The 17,083-nt window shown below is 53.6% G+C and overlaps 1 long non-coding RNA gene across 1 annotated transcript in view; it reads left to right on the top strand.

The window, feature by feature from the left end:
- Positions 1-8,793, top strand: part of LOC105237443 — a 54,175-nt gene extending 45,382 nt beyond the window's left edge. The window contains exon 8 of the long non-coding RNA XR_856043.3: positions 1,869-8,793. This is a non-coding gene — a long non-coding RNA (uncharacterized LOC105237443). The remainder of the gene's footprint in view (positions 1-1,868) is intronic.
- The last annotated feature ends 8,290 nt before the right edge of the window (positions 8,794-17,083 follow it).

Genomic DNA, 17,083 nt, shown 5'->3' with positions numbered 1-17,083 from the left:
GCATCATGTCCTTGAGTTTCCTCCATGTTGTAGCAGGTGTCAGAGTGGCCTTCCTTTTAAAGGCTGAATAATACTCCATCGTATGTATGTGTCTCCCGCGTTTGCTTTCTCCATTCATCCATCAATGGTCACTTGGATTGCTTCCAGCTCTTAGCTGTGGTGAGAATGCTGCTGTGAAACGGTGTACAGAAATCTGTTCGAGTACCTGCTTTTGGTTCTTTTGGATACATACTCAGAAGTGGCCTTGCGGGATCCACGGCCATTCTCCAATCTGGCATTTGACAAAGGGCGTCCCAGGGCTGTGAGGAGAGGGGCCCCAGGGAAGGGCAGAAGCAGGGAGACCAGCAGGCTGCTGCTTTCTCACGCCGCCCTTTGGCCCCTCTGCGGGGGCACACGGAGGACTCCCTGTGCCTTCATGATTCTGGCCATTCTGACTTCCACGCTTTAATCTAGCCCCTCTGGGCCCTGGGTGTCTGGGGGGGAAGCTTCTGATCTCCTTTGAACGAAGAAGGATAAGGCTTGCGCAGGGATGGGGGTGCTCCTCAGCCGGCTGCCTAGACCCGGGCCTGCCTTGGGGGTGAATGGGGGGTGTGGTGGTACCATTCACTGCGAATCCCCCTCGGATTCCCCACTCCTGCCAGGCAGGGCTGGGCAGCCGGAGAGCTCACAGCCAGAGAGGTTCTGCTTGTCTGTGTCAAGACACTAACGAGCCCGAAATCCATCCCAGGGCACCCCAGGGCCTGGAGAGCAGTGGGAGGCAGTGCCCTGGTGAACTGACTGCCATTCTGTCACAGGAAGCTGAGGCGGCTCAGCTCTGGGAGCCACCTGCTACCCTGTGTCAAGGCTGGGGTGTCTCCAAGCAGGTTTGGGAGCCCTGAAACCAGTCACCAGTGGCCTTGCACCACTTTCTGTGACTTCTCAGACCCTGCCAGACCAGTCTGAGGGCACCCCCCGCCCAGCCACAGGCCCCCCTTTAGATATCTGCTCAGGAAAATGAACGAGGGAAACCAGGCTTCCCTGCGCTCCGTCATACAATCTCCCAGCTCCATCCTGCTATCACAGGGAGGAGGGGATAGTCAGGCCACCAGCAGGTGCTCCAGGGTGACCTGCCCAAGTCACACTGGGAGAAAGTGCTAGACATAGACCAACCTGACGCTGAAGCTTTGTTTACCACCAGCCCCCACCTCCCCTTTGCACCTGTGGGCAGCAGGAATTGTGACAGAGCCGAGGCAAGAAGTCCCTTCTGACCAGGAGTCTGTCCTGAGTGAGGGCACAGTTGCAGGGGCTTCCCTTCCAAGGGACATTTTTTCTCTCCTCCCATCCCCCCCCCTTTTTTTTTAGTTTTTGGCTGATGAAGGTTTAGGGGATGAAAGGAGGAAATTCTGTGACCTTGGGTAGGGTCTCCCTGTGCAAATGGAGATGGGGCAAGGCCTCACCGGGAGCTCTTGCCCCCCCACACTGGCTCCCCTCCCTCCTATAAGCATCCAGGTCTCTCTCTTCCTCCCTCCTCTCCCTCTCTCCCTTCCTCCTCCACTCTCCTTCCCTCTCTCTCCTTCACCCCATCTTACTTCACCACAGTCACATGGACCTCCTTGCTCTCCTCAAACATACCAGCTACGATCTTGCCTCAGGGCCTTTGCACTTGCCTTTCCCTCTGCCTGGAACTCTCTGACCCCTGATGTCTCTCCCGCACCTCCCTAAGATCTTTGCTCAAATGCCACCTTCTCAATGAAGCCTTTCTGCCCCTCCCTGCCCGCCCCACTCCTCCCTTCCTTGCTTTGTTTCTCTCCACAGCACTCAGTACCATTCATCACCTGCTGATCCTTCTGTATAATTTATGTACTCATTTACCTTTCTCTTCCCTCTAGGTCATACACCCCACGAGGGCAGGGACTTCTGTTTGGTTTGCTGCCGTGTCTCCAGTGCCTGGAACAGTGCCTGGCACGGTGTAGGAGCGCAACAAAAATGCACTGAGTGCATGAATTTGTGGACCATCTCTCTCCACCACCATTGCCAGCGCCGTGGTCCAGCCTGCAGTCATCTCTCCCCTGGATGCTGCCACAGCCTCCCCTCTGGGCTTCCATGTCCAGTGTTGCCCCATCCAGTTTCTTCCCAGCAGCCAAAGTGAACTTATCAAAATGCAATTCTGATGAGGTCATCTCTTGACGGAAACCCTTTAGTGGGTCCCCTCTCATGTGAAACGAAACCCACAGTCTATAACTTGGCCTGAAAGATCCTACCTAATCTGGTCCCTGGTTACCCTTGGACTCATCATGCACCCTTCACCCTCCCCTGCAGTCGCACTGTCACTGTCCTCCTTGGTGCTCCAGGAGCACTCTGCTCTGACCTCAGGGCCTTTGCACCCACTGTTCCTGCTGACTGGAATGCTCTTCTCTACACTCCTCCATGTCCAGCTCCATCATCCCACACAAGCTCATGTTGCCTCCTCTCGGAGAAGCCTTCCCTGACTACCCTAGTCTCTCTCTCTACCGAGTCACTTATTTTGTTTTATTAGCTCCATGGCAAGTCTCACAATTCAAAACTGTTTTGTGTGTGTTTATCTCCCCGCGTAGCTTGCAAGCGTTCTGAGAGCAGGCCCTTGTTAGCTCACTTCTTGCAGCGCGGCGGACACCTGGCACGTAGTAGGTGCGCAGTATGCATTGGTTGGGTAGACGAACAAAGGCATCTAAGAACTTGTAGACATTTTTCTCATTACTCCTCCCCTGTCCTCATGAGCTGGGGATGATGGTGCCCATTTGACAGGTGGCAAGAATGAGTCTCAGAGAGGTCAGGCAATGTACCTAGGTCACACAGCTGGCGAGGGGTGCATGTCTGTATGTCCTTTTGTATGTCTATATGTGAGTCTACATGTGTCTCTGGGTGCTCAGGTGTCCTCCGGGTGTGTCTCTGGACACCTGAGCATCCCTCTGGATTTCTGCATCTTTCCCGGCGGCTGCTGTGTGCTTATCTCTGTTCCTGCCTGTGTGTGTGTGAGTCTGTGTGTGTCTATGTATACCACTGGGCGGACTTTCTTGTTGGCTGTCCTTGTGTCTGTGCGTGTCTCTGAGCATGCAGGTCTATCCATCTAGCTCTTTTGGCTGTCCATGCCCCCACTCAGTGGCCCATCTCATTTCCTAGTCAACCCCAGTCCTCCCCACGACTCCAGGCACCTGGGAGCTGGAGCAGAGCAGAGGGACAGGAAGTCCCCATGCATTCCCGGGACCCCATAGACCCCAACCTTTGGATCCCCCCCCTCAGGATCATCTCCTGACTTAAAATTGCCAATCCCAGATGGAGCTGCTGGGAGTCCGCACCAGGCTGGTTCCCATGGTAACGTGGAAGCCGCCAGGCCGTGCTCATAAAACAGGTCATAAAGCAGAGGGATGGGAAGAGGAGTGGGGGCTGCAGGGGTGAGAGAAGGGCCCCTTCCTTCAGAGACCTCACCATCCATCGGCCCGTTCCTATCTCTGCCCCCACCCGTGCCCCCGGGGAGAGCTCCCGTGTCTCCTGAGCCTCAGCTTTCTTCTCCATGAACGGGAGTAAATCTGTGCAGTGGTAATGCCTCTGGGTACCACGTTTCCTGGATCCAAGAAGGCCCTGGTGAAAGGCCCAGCAGGACTGCAGCCCGGGATTGAGATCTCTGAGCCTCAGTTTCCCTATCAGTATAACAGAGAGCTGACGCGAAACAGTGGAGTGAGGGAAAGAAGCGAATTTGATAGAGCACTGGGTTTATACCCAGCTCTACCGCAAGCTGTGTGACCTTGGGCAAGGTGCATAAGTCTCTGAGCCAAACTTGTTCACCTCTCAAATGTAGACCAAAAAGTCATAGGGTTTTCATGAGAATTAAATTAAAGTTAGTAAAATATTTAGCATGGTGCCTGGTCCAAAGACTGGCTGTGGCTATTAGTAATAATAACAGCTAATAGTCAGATAAATAATGGTATTCTGTGTCAAGCACTTGTCTAAATGCTTTGCACGTAACAATTCACTTCATTCTCGCACGTTATGGTTATTCCCATTTTCCAGATGAGGGCACCAAGGCAGGAGAGGCTGAGCCGCTGGCTGTAAGTTGCACAGCTCAGGGAGGTGGAGCTCCAGTTTAGATCTGGACTTCAGGTGCTCTCAGTCCCAGCTTCACACTGCCTCTTGCCCCAGGCAGGGCTCCTCCCAGTCCTCCCCGTGACACCAGTGCAAAAGGTGGGAGGGCAGCAAGTGACCTCCTTGGTGTGCGACACACAGAGAGGGGTCTGAGAATGTAGGTCTGGTCCTCCTGGAGGGTGGGTGGTGGCAACCTGCAAGGACCACAGGGACTGTCTCCTTCCACACCCTATATTCTCATTCTTCAGATGGGGAACTGGCAGCCCAGAGAGGGCTAGTGACTTGTGCAAAGTCACACAGCAAGGCAGCAGCTGCTAGGGTTCAAACCCAGGTCCCCTTCCCCTGAAGCCAAGTATACTATTAATAAACCCCCTGCTGCCCAGATACCTTGGCCACTGGCAAAACTGAGAAGAAAACAAAACAACAGTAAGAGTTGTGATGGTAGTTTCCACATACTGTGTGCCTGGTAGGTCCCTTCACGTGTGTTCGTTACTAAGTCCTTGCAGGAGGCCCAGAAGTATAAGGTGCACATTATTATCACCATTCCCATTTCAGAGATGAGAAAACTGAGGATCAGAGAGGTGGTGTGATTGGCCCCAGGTCTCAGGGCTAGACAGCTGGGGAGCAGAGACAGGAACACAGACCTGCTGATCCCAGAGCAGTGCACCAGAGCCCAGGTCCCCAGTCCTGGGATCTTTCTGCAGTGTAACTCTTGGCGGTGCCCATGGGGTGGCCTTGAGCTGGCTAACAAGGGCCCCAGGGTGGAGTCACTAACAGCAGGAGCAGGAGGGGTAACCAGCATTTACCTAGCTGGTTTTTTAAAAATTCATCTATTTATTCATTCATTCACTCGACAAACATTTGCTAAGGGTCTCTTCTGTGCAGGCAATATTGCAGGCATTGTAGAGACAGCAGTGAACAAAACCCGCGGTCCCAGCCTCGCGGACCTCGTGTCCAAGTGGGAAGAGGCAGACAATAAACAGAGAAACAATAAAGATGTATGTCAGGTGGTGGTAAGTGCTATGGAGGGGGAAAAAAAAAAGCCAGAGGAGGGGACAGCACACAATGGCCCCAGAGAGGCCCCCTTGCAGGTGGTGACCTTGGAAGGGGATCCAGAGGTGAGGGTGCGGGGGCGCGAGGGGACGCTCAGAGAAGGGTGTATGGCAAAGGGAAGAGAGGCCGCCGGGCTGGGCTGGGAGTGGGGCCTGCAGGTTGGTGGAGCTGCAGCAGAGCAATCGAGGGGAGGGTGTCGGCAGGGGGCGGCGGGGGTCAGTGGAAGTCAGGCCTGGCAGAGAGCACAGTGAGATGAGAATTGTTGGAGGTTCTGAGCGGAGGAGTGGAATAATCTGATTTCATTTTTAAGAGGACCCTCTGGATGCAGGGCTGAGGAGGTGCTGCAGGGGCGAGGGCAGAGGTGGGCTGGAGAGTTATTACAGTACGTGCAGGACGAAGGAGGCTGGCGCCGCAGGAGTGGAGGAGGGGGTGAGCAAGGGGCACTCTCAGACACAGGTTTCGTAATTGAAGCATGGCCGACATACCATATTATATTCGCTTCAGGTGTACGACGTCGTGATTCGACGTTTATATACATGACGCAATGCTCGCCATCAGTCTGGTTACCATCTGTCACTGTAGAGCGTTATGACAGTATCATTGACTATATTCCCTACGTTGTACTTTACGGCCCCGTGATGCATTTATTTTGTAACTGGAAGTTGGTGCCTCCTCATGGAATCTAAAGTTGCAGCCACAGGCTTGGGGTAGGAGAACCCTAATCCGGGAGGACTCTGGGCTTTTTGGCTTGAGTAAGAATGGGGTTGTCGTTCATGGAGGCGGGGAAGGCTGCAGGCAAAGCAGGCTTGTGCCCGGGCTTTGCCCGTCTCCGTGGGTTTTAAGCCTCACTTTACACCGGCGGCTGTCACCCTTGAGCGAGCATCAGTCACCTGAGAGGCTTGTTAAAACCCTGAGTCCTGGGTCCCATGGCCAGGGCTTCTATTAAGCGGACGTGGGGCGTGGCCTGAGAATGTGCATTACCCATCAGTTCCCTGGCGTGCTGATCCTGGGACCTCATCTTGAGAACCACATGATGGTCACAGCCAAGAACATGGAGGCTCAGAGGGCTGAAGTGACCTGTGGCCTCCATGTGGCTGGAAGGTGACCGGTTACAAAACCAGCAATTGAGCCAAGACCTCTTGGGCCCTTGACTAGCTTCTGGTCCCTGATGGGGAGAGCAGGGAGCTCCTGGGAGTCTATGCCCAAGACCCCCTTCACCTCCTAGTCTCCCCCAATTACACACATTCAAGGCTGTATCCAAGGGAAGGACCCAAGGGTCCTCTGGTTTCACACTTGCTGACACCACAGCCACAATAAAGTCGGGGAGCCAGGCTGGGGGGCCATGTCTGTTTTCTCCAGTTTCTCCACCCCCCCTGGGCTTGAGCCCGCCTGGCTTAGCTGAGTCCTGTGCCCATGAGGAAGTCTGGTGAGGTTTGTGCAAAACATGGCGTCCCCCTTCCCCTCGTGTCAACACCACTGGCCACGTTCACGTGTTGCGGTTCTCAGGAGGGCCGCCCACTGGCCATTTCTAGGTCTCCTCGTGTAGAGCACGCGGAGGGAATAGATTTCCTGCCCCTGAAATGAGGTGTGGCTGTGGGGCCTGGTTTAGCCAAAGACCTGGGCGCACAAGTGAGGCATGCCTCTTCCCCGTGGACGCCTTGAGAGAGGGGAACATTTACTATCCAGACTGGTTGGCTCTTTTTGGGAGAGCTGGCCAGCCTGGGTGTCGGACCAAGGCCGATATGGAGCAGAGGCCCTGCCAGTTGGGGATGGCCATGTCATAGGAGTAAGAAGTCAGCCTTTGTTGTTCGAGCCAGGTGTTGGCAACTTTCTCGGGCAGATAATAAGTCCTTCAGGCTTGTCACAGGCCCCCGACTCTGCCTCGGACAATGCGTGCGTGAAGGAGTGCTTGTGGCTGTGTTCTGATGAAACTGTGTTTACAGAGTCAAGTGGCCGGCTGGCAGGCCTTATGTTATTTGACCCCGTGTGATGCCTTGAGGATTGGGGGTTGTGTGTTTTCGCATCGTGACCTGGCCACACTGACTACGACACGTTCATTAGTGACCTTGCTGGTCTAGGGAAGGGAACCTGCCTATACACGGGTAGGGCAGTAAGTAGGGAGAGTGCATTTGACTTTGGCTGGAGAGCTTGTGGTTTTCCTCCTAGATCTTCCGACCCTTCTCCCTGCTCTCTGTCCTGGGATGCTGGCCTTTAGAAACCATGTCAGTGACTTTATCTGCTCTCGGGCGTCCAGTTGGATCTGGCCCAGGGGGAGCACTGACAGGACAGGGGAGGGACGTGGGTAAGGTCAGGGAATTTATTCCCCAGCTCTCTCCCTGCAGGGCCATCTCATACTGGCCAAGTGAAGGCCACAGCTGCTGTCGGGGGGCTCGCTCTGTGTCCTGATGACAGCGGCTTCCCTTATACATAACCCCTTATAAATAATCCTTTTATTAAATTCAAATCAAAAGACCTAACTGATGGTTCCGTCGGCTCCTGCCGGGACCCTGACTGGGATCCCTTTGAAGCACACATGTCTGGGCTCCAACTCTGATCAGGTCACTGAGCGGGGTGGACCATTTCATCTCTTTGAGCCCCCTGGTTGTTCTCTGTGGTACAATGGAGTAAAAATAGCTTCCAGAAAAGGGAAAGGGGTTTCATAAACCCTGATGTCTGTGCAATGTCATGAGGCATCATAATTAGCGTTAGGAAAGAAGGGAGGGAGGAGGAAGGAAATATCCTCACAACAACTTGAGGAGGGCTGGGCCATCAATCCGTTTGCCAGTTGGGGGCCAAGGCCGAGGCAGGTAGGGTGGGGCTCGGAAAGGGTCTGAGCCCTGGACAAATGCCAGTGTGGGCATCTCTGGTTCAGTCCTTTCCAGGGATACCGCTGGAAAATGGTCCCTAAGAGCAAGGGCGAGTCCTCAGGCAGGCCCAGCCTCAAAAGTGGACTTTGCCACTCCTTGCTATGTGATCGTGGGCAAATGACACCACGTGTCTCTGCCTCCTCTAAACATGGAGAAAAAACACCTACCTTGCATGAGGATTAGAATGTAAGCTGTAGGGAGGCAGGCATCCTACATCTTGTTGACAGCCTGGTGTCTGACCCATAGTAGCTGCTAGTGTTTATTGGAGGCACAAACGAGTCAGTGAATGCATTTACACGGAGTACTTAGCGCAGCACCTGCCGTTGTAAGTGCCAAAGAACAGTAGCTTCCAATAAACAGCCACTATTATTACCTGTGTCTTGTCTGTGCCTGCTTCACAAGAGGTAGGCTGCCCTCCGGGTCGCTGCCTGGGCCCTGGAGCCTGCCTGCCTGCCTAGATTCAACCCCTGGTTCGACCAGTTTCCAGCTCCGTGGCCTCTGGTACCTCATCTCAACCTCCTCGTGTCAGGGACGAGACCCGCGGTGACGCCTGCCCCCCAGCCCTGCTGAGGACTGCACACATCTTCAGGCCAGCCTGGCACGGAGTCAGCACCAGCGAATGGCAGCCATCGCTCTCTGCCCTTTTGCTGGGGGCTGGGCGCTTTAAGCACCAGTGGGCTTGCGGAAATTGCTCCTGGCCTGGGCACAGGAGCCCCGAGCAACCTGTGGGGTGACCTTGGACTGTCCCCGCCCTCCAAGAGCCTCCACTCTCCCATCTGCTAAGTGGGAGGTGAGGTCAAGGAGGGGGGGAGCTCTGAGGTCCCTTGCAGCTTGCAACTGCACACAGGCCACTCTTCCGACCAGCCCCACGCTCTCCGTGCCTTCCGCAAGGCCCAGAAGATGGGGCATCTGGATGTGAACAGCCCCTGGGCAGGGTGGGGACCAGAGTTCTCCTCACCTATCTGGGCCCCGGGCAAGAATAATGATTTCACAAACAATCCTACTAAGGGTATCTTTGTCCTTATTATTATCATTTCAAAGCTTCCAGGGGGAAGGAAGCCTAGTCTCATGGGAGTGAGGGTTTCTGCCCTTTTCAGACCCCCCTCCTGTGTGCCCCTTTCCCCCACCCCTACACTGTGCTAGAGCCCAGCTGCTGGGTGCCCCAGCCCCTTGGCTCCCAAAGCTGGGAGGTGCAGTCTTCACCAGTGCTCCCGAGGCTTCTTTTTTTAACCACCAGGAGCTGACTAATGCCCAAGCCCGGCAGTCCGTCCTGCTCCGGGGGCAACGGAGGTGGGCAGGAGTATAGGGCTGTAACACGGGGAACCATGGCGGGGGGGGGGAGAGAAGGCTGCTGCCTCCAAGAGCTGCCAGCATGTCTGGGACCCCTGTGAGTCCCCAGAGCCCGAACCCAGCCCTTGGCCACGCACGTCCTGATCCCATGCGTCTGCCAGGGCTCCTGTCTTCTCAGCTACATCCCCCTTGGACTGTCCACCCCCTTCTTAAGCTCTCCTGCCTCTCCCTGAACCTCAGCCTCCTTGCTGAGTCTCCACATCCTTTTCTGGATGTTATCCTGTCCCCGCTCTGAGCCCATCCGTCCGTCTCCCTCTCTGGGCATCTGCCCCTACTCTGCCTCCCCCCGTTTCCCGTTAACAGACTCTTGGTCCATGCTCTCCAGGCTTGGCTGTGGGGGTCTCAGCCCTGCTCTGGGAGTCAGGAATCCTGGCTCAACCCTCGGCTGAGCAGCTCGTAACTCTTCGGGGACTTTGTGCAGCTCTTGTCCCCATTCAGGTCTCAATTTCTCTACCTTTGTAATAGGAGGGTTGGGCCAGATGAGTGAGAAGGTCGTTTCCCACACTGGGCAGGAACATTTTCCGAGAAACCTCAGACCTTTCTGCTTGGATGGGGCCCAGGCATTCCAGCGACCTTTCTTCCATGGAGTTGTCCCCTCCCCAGAGTTCACCTCCCCTGAACAGCAAGGGTTCTCTCAGCAGCTGTCTCCTCGGTATATTTTTGGATTTGTCTTACTGTTGCAAGAGTGGTTCTAACTTCCCTTTCCTGAAATCAGCAGTGTCTGGTCCAAATGGGCCCTCATTTGGTTTGGTTCCCATAATATTTCCCATCTTGCACAATCTAAAAACTTGTCTTGGGAGTGCGTGTCTCTTGACATTGGCCACGAATCCTCCCCATAGTTCCCCTAGCCAGTTAGCTCATCTCACCAAGGCCACAGAAGGCTGCAGAAACCCGTTGTGATAGGCTGGTGGAGGATCTGGGGACCCTCTGGCACCAGGGCCATGTCTGGTTTCTGTGGCAGCCACGAACACGCACCACTCAGTCCTCCCACAGCTGGGGGCACATTTGACCCACAGCCCCAGCTGCCGCCCCTTGGGCCATACCTTGCTCAAGCTGAGCCCCCGCTTCCTAGGGGCTGTTCTCAGCCCTCAACTGTGCATGATGGGGACACCAAAGCAAGCCCATCCTGGAAAGCCTCAGGACTCCTCCAATAACGACTTCGGCTCAATGACTCCCCATCAGCATGGCTGGCTGGTGTCTGGGACTCTTCTTGCCCGATCCACCTTCTCCCCCACTCTCCATCCCCAACTGTCAGACCTGCGTCATTACAGTCAGAAGCCTCGCCCTGTCTCCTCTCTCCCTTTCTCTCTCTCTCCCAGAATCTCTTGCCTGTCGAATGCAATCTTGATGTCTGCTTCTCAGTGGACCGCGCTAATGCAGTTATCAACCGGTAGGCTGTTGAAGTGATGTCACTCACAGCGAACGATCACAGCAACAACTGATATTTCAGGACCACCTAATGCCGACCAGGCAGTATCTTCTCCCCCCCTTAACGCGACCCCACGAGGGAGCATCTCGGACCAAAGGACACTGAAACTCCAAGAAGGAAGTCACTTACGCAAAGCCACAGTTAGAAAAATGACTCAGGGGCGCCTGGGTGGCACAGCGGTTAAGCGTCTGCCTTCGGCTCAGGGCGTGATCCCGGCGTTATGGGATCGAGCCCCACGTCAGGCTCCTCTGCTATGAGCCTGCTTCTTCCTCTCCCTCTCCCCCTGCTTGTGTTCCCTCTCTCGCTGGCTGTCTCTATCTCTGTCGAATAAACAAATAAAATCTTTAAAAAAAAAAAAAAGAAAAAGAAAAATGACTCGTCTCTGAAAGTGTCTGTCACTCTCTGTCTCACCCTCTGTAGGACGAGCTGGGGAGTATGGGCACCGAGTCACTCTTGGTTAATGGTCGCGTGCCCCTCGGCAGAGCCTCTCGTTGTCCCTGGCACCTAGGATGCGGTCAGTAAATATTTGCCGAACACACCCCTAAATATACGAGCAGCAAAAGAGCTGTGAACAATGGTCAAGTGGCTTATCCACGCTGCATAAAGGCCGTACATCAGCTTTAAAAAGCAGCTTTTGTTTGAAAGTCCTCATCCCTGGTGAAGCATGAGGGTGTGAATTTGAGCTTCTCTATGTATTAAAAGATATTTGGCTTCTCTTTCTTTCTCTTTCACTTCTGTTCTCTCCATACTTAGGGACCCGAGTAGAGCAAGGTGAGGGATCAGTTGAATCTAGTACAACTCTAGGTTCTGACACCCACCACTTTCTGGGCCTCAGTTTCTCCATCAATAAAATGGGGGTCTTAATGTCTACTTCATCAAGTGCCGGGCAGAGAGAGGGTTGAGTGGGCACCCAGTGGGTCCTGTTCTCCTACCACCAGTTCCTATTAGCCCACGAGGTTGGGCAGAGCCAAACTTGGGCTGAGGGGGCTCCGGTGGCTGGAACATCAGTCCGCAGAGGGGCTCAGGAAGCCCAGTGCTGGCAGCCTGCTCCCTTCCCCCAGCTGTGTGATGGCATCCTGCCAGCCTCCCCGAGCCCACGGGCAAGTCTCTGGCCCCTGGCTGTCCCAGTTTCTGCACACAGCAGAAGGACCAAGCGTGAGTCACCACATCAACACCAGGTTTCTGCAGCTGCCCTCGGGCCAGCCAGCCGGGCCTGACTGGATTAGTAACTGGATCACAGTCCCCGCCTCTGAGAATGTCAGGGGCTCAGGGACTCAATGCGGGCTGTCCCCGCCCTCTGCCCCAGGAGACCATGATGCCAGCGGTTCCAGCCTCCTTGGCCCTCACTTCGTAAATGGGGAAACTGAGGGCCCAAGAGGGGACGGGTTTCCCTGGGGTCACACTGATACTCAGTGACAGATGGGAGTTAGAATTTACATTTGCTAGCTCCCACCAAAAGGGTTCATTCATTTGTTCATTCATTCGTTCATATTCTGTGTCCTAGCTCTAAAAAATATATCTCAATTCTGTCTACCCTCCCCACTGTCACCCCCACAGGGCCAGCCCCCTAGAGCTCTCACCTGGGTGGCTGCAGGAGCCCCGATCATTTTTCACAGAGCAATCAGAGTTTTTCTTTTAAATACAAATTAGATCATGTTACCTCCTTGCACACTCCTACAGTTTCCTATCTCACTCAAAATCAAAGTCCAAGGCATTACTAAGGATCCGCCATGCCCTCTGGATCTGGCCCCTGCCCCTCTGGTCCTTCCTTTAGCCACTCTCCCCCCAACGTGAACTCGTTTCCAATCATGCTGGCCTCCTCAGTGTATCTGGAAGATTCCAAGTTGGTCCTACCTCAGAGCCATCCTACGTGCTGTTCCCTCTGACTCAAACTCTTGTCCCCCAGCATCCCTATAATGGGTTCCTTCCATCCTCCCCACCTCAGGGCAAACATCCCCCCTGAGGCAGCCCCCTCCCAGCCCCAGCCACTCTCTGCTCTGCTACCCTGCCTTGTTTCCTCACGGTCCATGGTTTCATCCTGGTGACTCTTCCAGTTCTTCTGCTTACTTGTTCATCAATGGGAGCCCCCACGAGAGTGGATGCTTCCCCAAAACAGGGGCCTTATTCTCCACTGTGGCTCCAGTGCCTAAAAGAATCTCTGGCACAGACTAGGTGCTCAACAGATATTTCTGGGATGGATGGATGGATGGATGGATGGATGGATGGATGGATGGATAAAAAGACCAAGTAACAGGCGTTAGTGGATGTGGATAGAGAAGGAAAAATCTTGGGGGAAAATTACCAAAGAAAGAAGCCTACTTATATTTCCTCACTTAATTCCACTTCATCTGTGAGTAGTACCCTTCTTCTCTCTCCTAGGTCTCCTTCTGGGCTTCTAGTGGCCCCTCTCTGATGTTTGCTCTCTCTTGCTATTGACTCACCCCTATTTTCAGGAAAACTAATTCACCCTCAGGTGTGATAGCAGAGCACTCCCATTCAAAGGAAGTTTTCATTTTCAGCTGCCTTCCAAGGTTGAAGCCAAAGAAATGAATAGCTAATGGTGGAATCTCTGCAACGAGTGAGGCTGTGGGACTGCTCTGACTTCCTGTGATCACATCCAGCATGCAGCTATCCCTCTGTCTCAGGTAAGAGCTGGATGCCCACCCCCAAATCAGGCTAGACTTCTGGATTGTTGGTCTCTGTCACCTCACTCCCCTCCCTCGCCCACCACTTTCCCAAGATAAATCAACCAGGTCAGTCAACACGTTTTGATGAAAAAGAAACAAGTTAGTCTTTTGACTCGACAAAGTGGGCCTTTCTTGAGGCAGAGGGGCTGGGGCAGTCGGGAGCTTGTGGAATAAGCGTTGCCGGGCCAAGACAAGGCCCCTTTTGTGTCCAGGGACAAAGATAGAGTGTCCCGGCAAGATGGGGCCAGGGCCTTTCCAACACCAGCTCCGGCAGCCGGGATTGGCTGGCGGTCAGACAAGTCCACCCCGTGACTGGGCAGCCCAGGCTCCTAGCCACCAACCCCTCCCTTTGGCAAACAATTGAGTGGGAGTGAAATCAATCACGAAACCAGACTGTCTGCCCCGTCTTGGCTACCTGGTACTCTTGGAATTGGGAATTCTCCTATCCTACAGACCTGGTACTGGAAGGCTTGAGAGGCCCTGAAGCTTTCACGACCTTTGGAGATGAACAGACTTCTTGGGTTTGGTTCCAGGTCACATGACCTTGGACAAGTCACCCTGACTCTTTGTTACCCATCTGCAAAATGGCACAAGAATAATTCACCCCCGGCCGTTGTGTGGACTCAATGAGATGACATCTGTAAAGAATAAGGCACATGCCTGGCACAGAGAGGGCACTCCGTCATTGTGATGCATAGGACTTCACAGTTTATATATCCCTTTACTTCCACGACCTCATTATATGCTCGGAAGGCCACCCTCCACCCCTCTCCAAGGAGGCAGGATAATCAAATCTATTGGCTGAAGGAGAAACTGAGGCTTGAAGGAAATGTAGAGAATCTGAATCCCTGGGGAGTTGAGGTATTCTGGAAGGGCACCAGCAACGTTATGAGTGGCTCAGGCTGACAGATTGAGAGATGGTGAAAGAGTCGCCAGGGCTGAAATATTGCAAGAGACTAGTGCTGGCTCACACCTCCAGGCCTTTGCACGTGCTGCGTCCTCTGTAGGAAATGCCATGTCCTTTTCCGGGGGGGAGGAGGGTGCAGGCTCATGCTGCCTTGCCTTTTAAGACTCAACTTAGCCCAGCGAAGGAGCAAACTCACTCTTCGTTGGGAAATCTTTTTGTGCTATTTAAAATGTTTGCTGTGCAGAAAAATTTTTTTAATAGAAATACTGTATTGAATGTGTTTATTCATTGAACAGGTATTTCTGAGTAACTACTATTCATCAGACCTGATGGGGCTGCGGTTTAAGACAACTTGGTCAGGGCGGCACCTGGGTGGCTCGGTCCGTTAAGCGGCTGACTCTTGATTTAGGCTTAGGTCATGATCTCAGGGTCATAGGATCAAGCCCCGCATAGGGCTCTGGGCTCAGCAGGAAGTCTGCTTCGGGACTCTCTCCCTCTTCCTCTGCCCCTCCCTGCTCACATGCTCTCTCTCTCTAAAGTAAATAATAAATTTTAAAAATCTTTTTTTTAAAGATTTTATTTATTTATTAGGCAGAGAGAAAAGCCGGCGAGAGAGGGAACACAAGTAGGGGGAGTGGGAGAGGAAGAAGCAGGCTCGCAGCAGAGGAGCCTGATGTGGGGCTCGATCCCAGAACTCTGGGATCATGCCCTGAGCTGAAGGCAGACGCTTAACGACTGTGCCACCCAGGCACCCCAATAAATTTTAAAAATCTTAAAAAAAAACAAAACAAGACAACTTGGTCAGAGAGGGCTACTGGGGAGGTGACACTAGGGCAGGAGGGAACCCGAAGAAAGTGAGGGACTGAATCATGGGAAGCTTGAGGGAAGGGGGTGGCCAGGTTAAGATTCTCGATAAACAGATGAATCCTTGGCCGAGAAGAAGTTCTGAGGCTATTGCTCTCATGACGGGTAAGCTCCAGCAGCCTGGTCCCCCAGGCCTGACAGACTGAATGCTGTGTCGAGGTGCCAGCGCTCTTCCTCTTCCTGCCTGTGTCTCCTTGGCAGATCTTCTTCCCCTTGGCCCTAGTAACCCGTAGAAGGCGGCAAGAAGAGCCCGATCCAAATATTGGGATTGTCCTCACCTGTCCCAATGTACTCACGATGGGATCGGATCCAACCTCTTCCTCCCTCTCCCTCACCACCCCAGCCCAGCCCAGCCCAGCCCACAGAAGCATGGGGCTTGGGGGAAAGGGGAGGGCGGGCGGTAGCCACCAGAGGGCAAGGGGCCGCACTCCATGTCTCAGGAAGATGTGTTCTCCATGAGGCTGGGAAGCTGAGTCCATCTGACCTGGGTCCTGGGGTCCCCCAGGGCAGGGGAGTGCCCAGCCTGCAGATCAGACAGGCTGGGCATGGCCAGATGTGGGGGGCTGTGAGCACTGGTCAGCAAGCCTGGGGGCTCTCAGTGTCACCTTCTCCAGTGGAATTTGGAGGCTTAGAATCTCAGAGTCCTCCATGTTCGAGTAATAACTTAGAAAGTTAGTTTAGAGGGCTGCATGAGAATTGTGTTCACATAATAGAGAATTGTCATACCATCTTAGCAGCTTACATTAGAACGTTGTGTTACAATGTCTTATAATATTGTAGCAGGACGTTATGTAATGTTATGTGTTAGAGTAACGTGTGGCTTTGGAGTGTTAGATTAGAATGTGGGTTAGAACTGTCCTAAAATGTTGAATTAGAATATTAAGCTATGTCAGAATGTTATATTTGAATGTTCTAAGAGTATATTAGAATGTTAAAATAAAACATTGTGCCGGAATGTTTTGTTAGCATGTTTTCTTAGGAGAGCGTGTTGAATCTGATAATCAAAAGCCAGGTCGTTGGAATATTTGGGTGCTTTGAGGGGGTGCAGAATGATGCCTGGCCTAGGAATCTCAGGAGGCTGGATTGGGGGTCAGCTCACGCTGACTCTTTCCCAGACTCTTCTTCTCCTGGGGCCTCAGTTTCCCCATTTTTCAGACAAGGGCTGTCGGATAGTGTGTTCTCTCAAGCCTTCCTCACACTCAATGTTTATGGGCTCTAAGTGCTGGACTCTCACCCTTTTCCCTCCTCCCAGGCAGGAAGTAAGAATTCTGGTTAACAATGAGGTTGATCTTATCAGGAGTGAATGACTTTCTGGGAGTAAACAGCTTCCTCACTGACAGGAAAAGTAAGAGAATCAAGTGACCAGGGTGAGAGAAACTCCAGGCAGCCAGAACTTGGGGCTGCCAGCCAACCGCTCACTGCCTTCCTAAAGGCACAGGGGTCCCATCCCTCCCCCAATCAGGGATGAACCAGGGACCCCATCCCCCGCCACCAGAAAGAAACACTCCCCACTCTGCCACACCCCCAGCCCTCTTCAAACCCCATGACTGGCCACAGTCCTGGGTTCCCCACCACTGACTGGAGGAAAGGACTGCAGAGTTCTGACCCTCCCCCTCCCCCCACCCAGGCCTCAGCCATAGCCCCACCATCTTGCAGTTCTGCCCCTTCTCCATGTGGGTCAGGCCCCTTTAGAAGTAGGCCTTGGTCAAGTGGTTTGACCAAAAAAATCCTGTGGTTGTCTTCCTCAACCCCAACCCTCACTGCTCCTTACTCCTGAGAAGAGAAATCGCAGGAGGCCAGGCGGCCTAGGAAAATTCACACACTCACG

This window comes from Ailuropoda melanoleuca, chromosome 13, assembly GCF_002007445.2.
Source record: "Ailuropoda melanoleuca isolate Jingjing chromosome 13, ASM200744v2, whole genome shotgun sequence".
NCBI classification, from domain to species: Eukaryota; Metazoa; Chordata; class Mammalia; order Carnivora; family Ursidae; genus Ailuropoda; species Ailuropoda melanoleuca.
The sequence above is the reverse complement of the archived record's forward strand: the minus strand, read 5'-3'. Positions and strand labels throughout refer to the sequence as shown.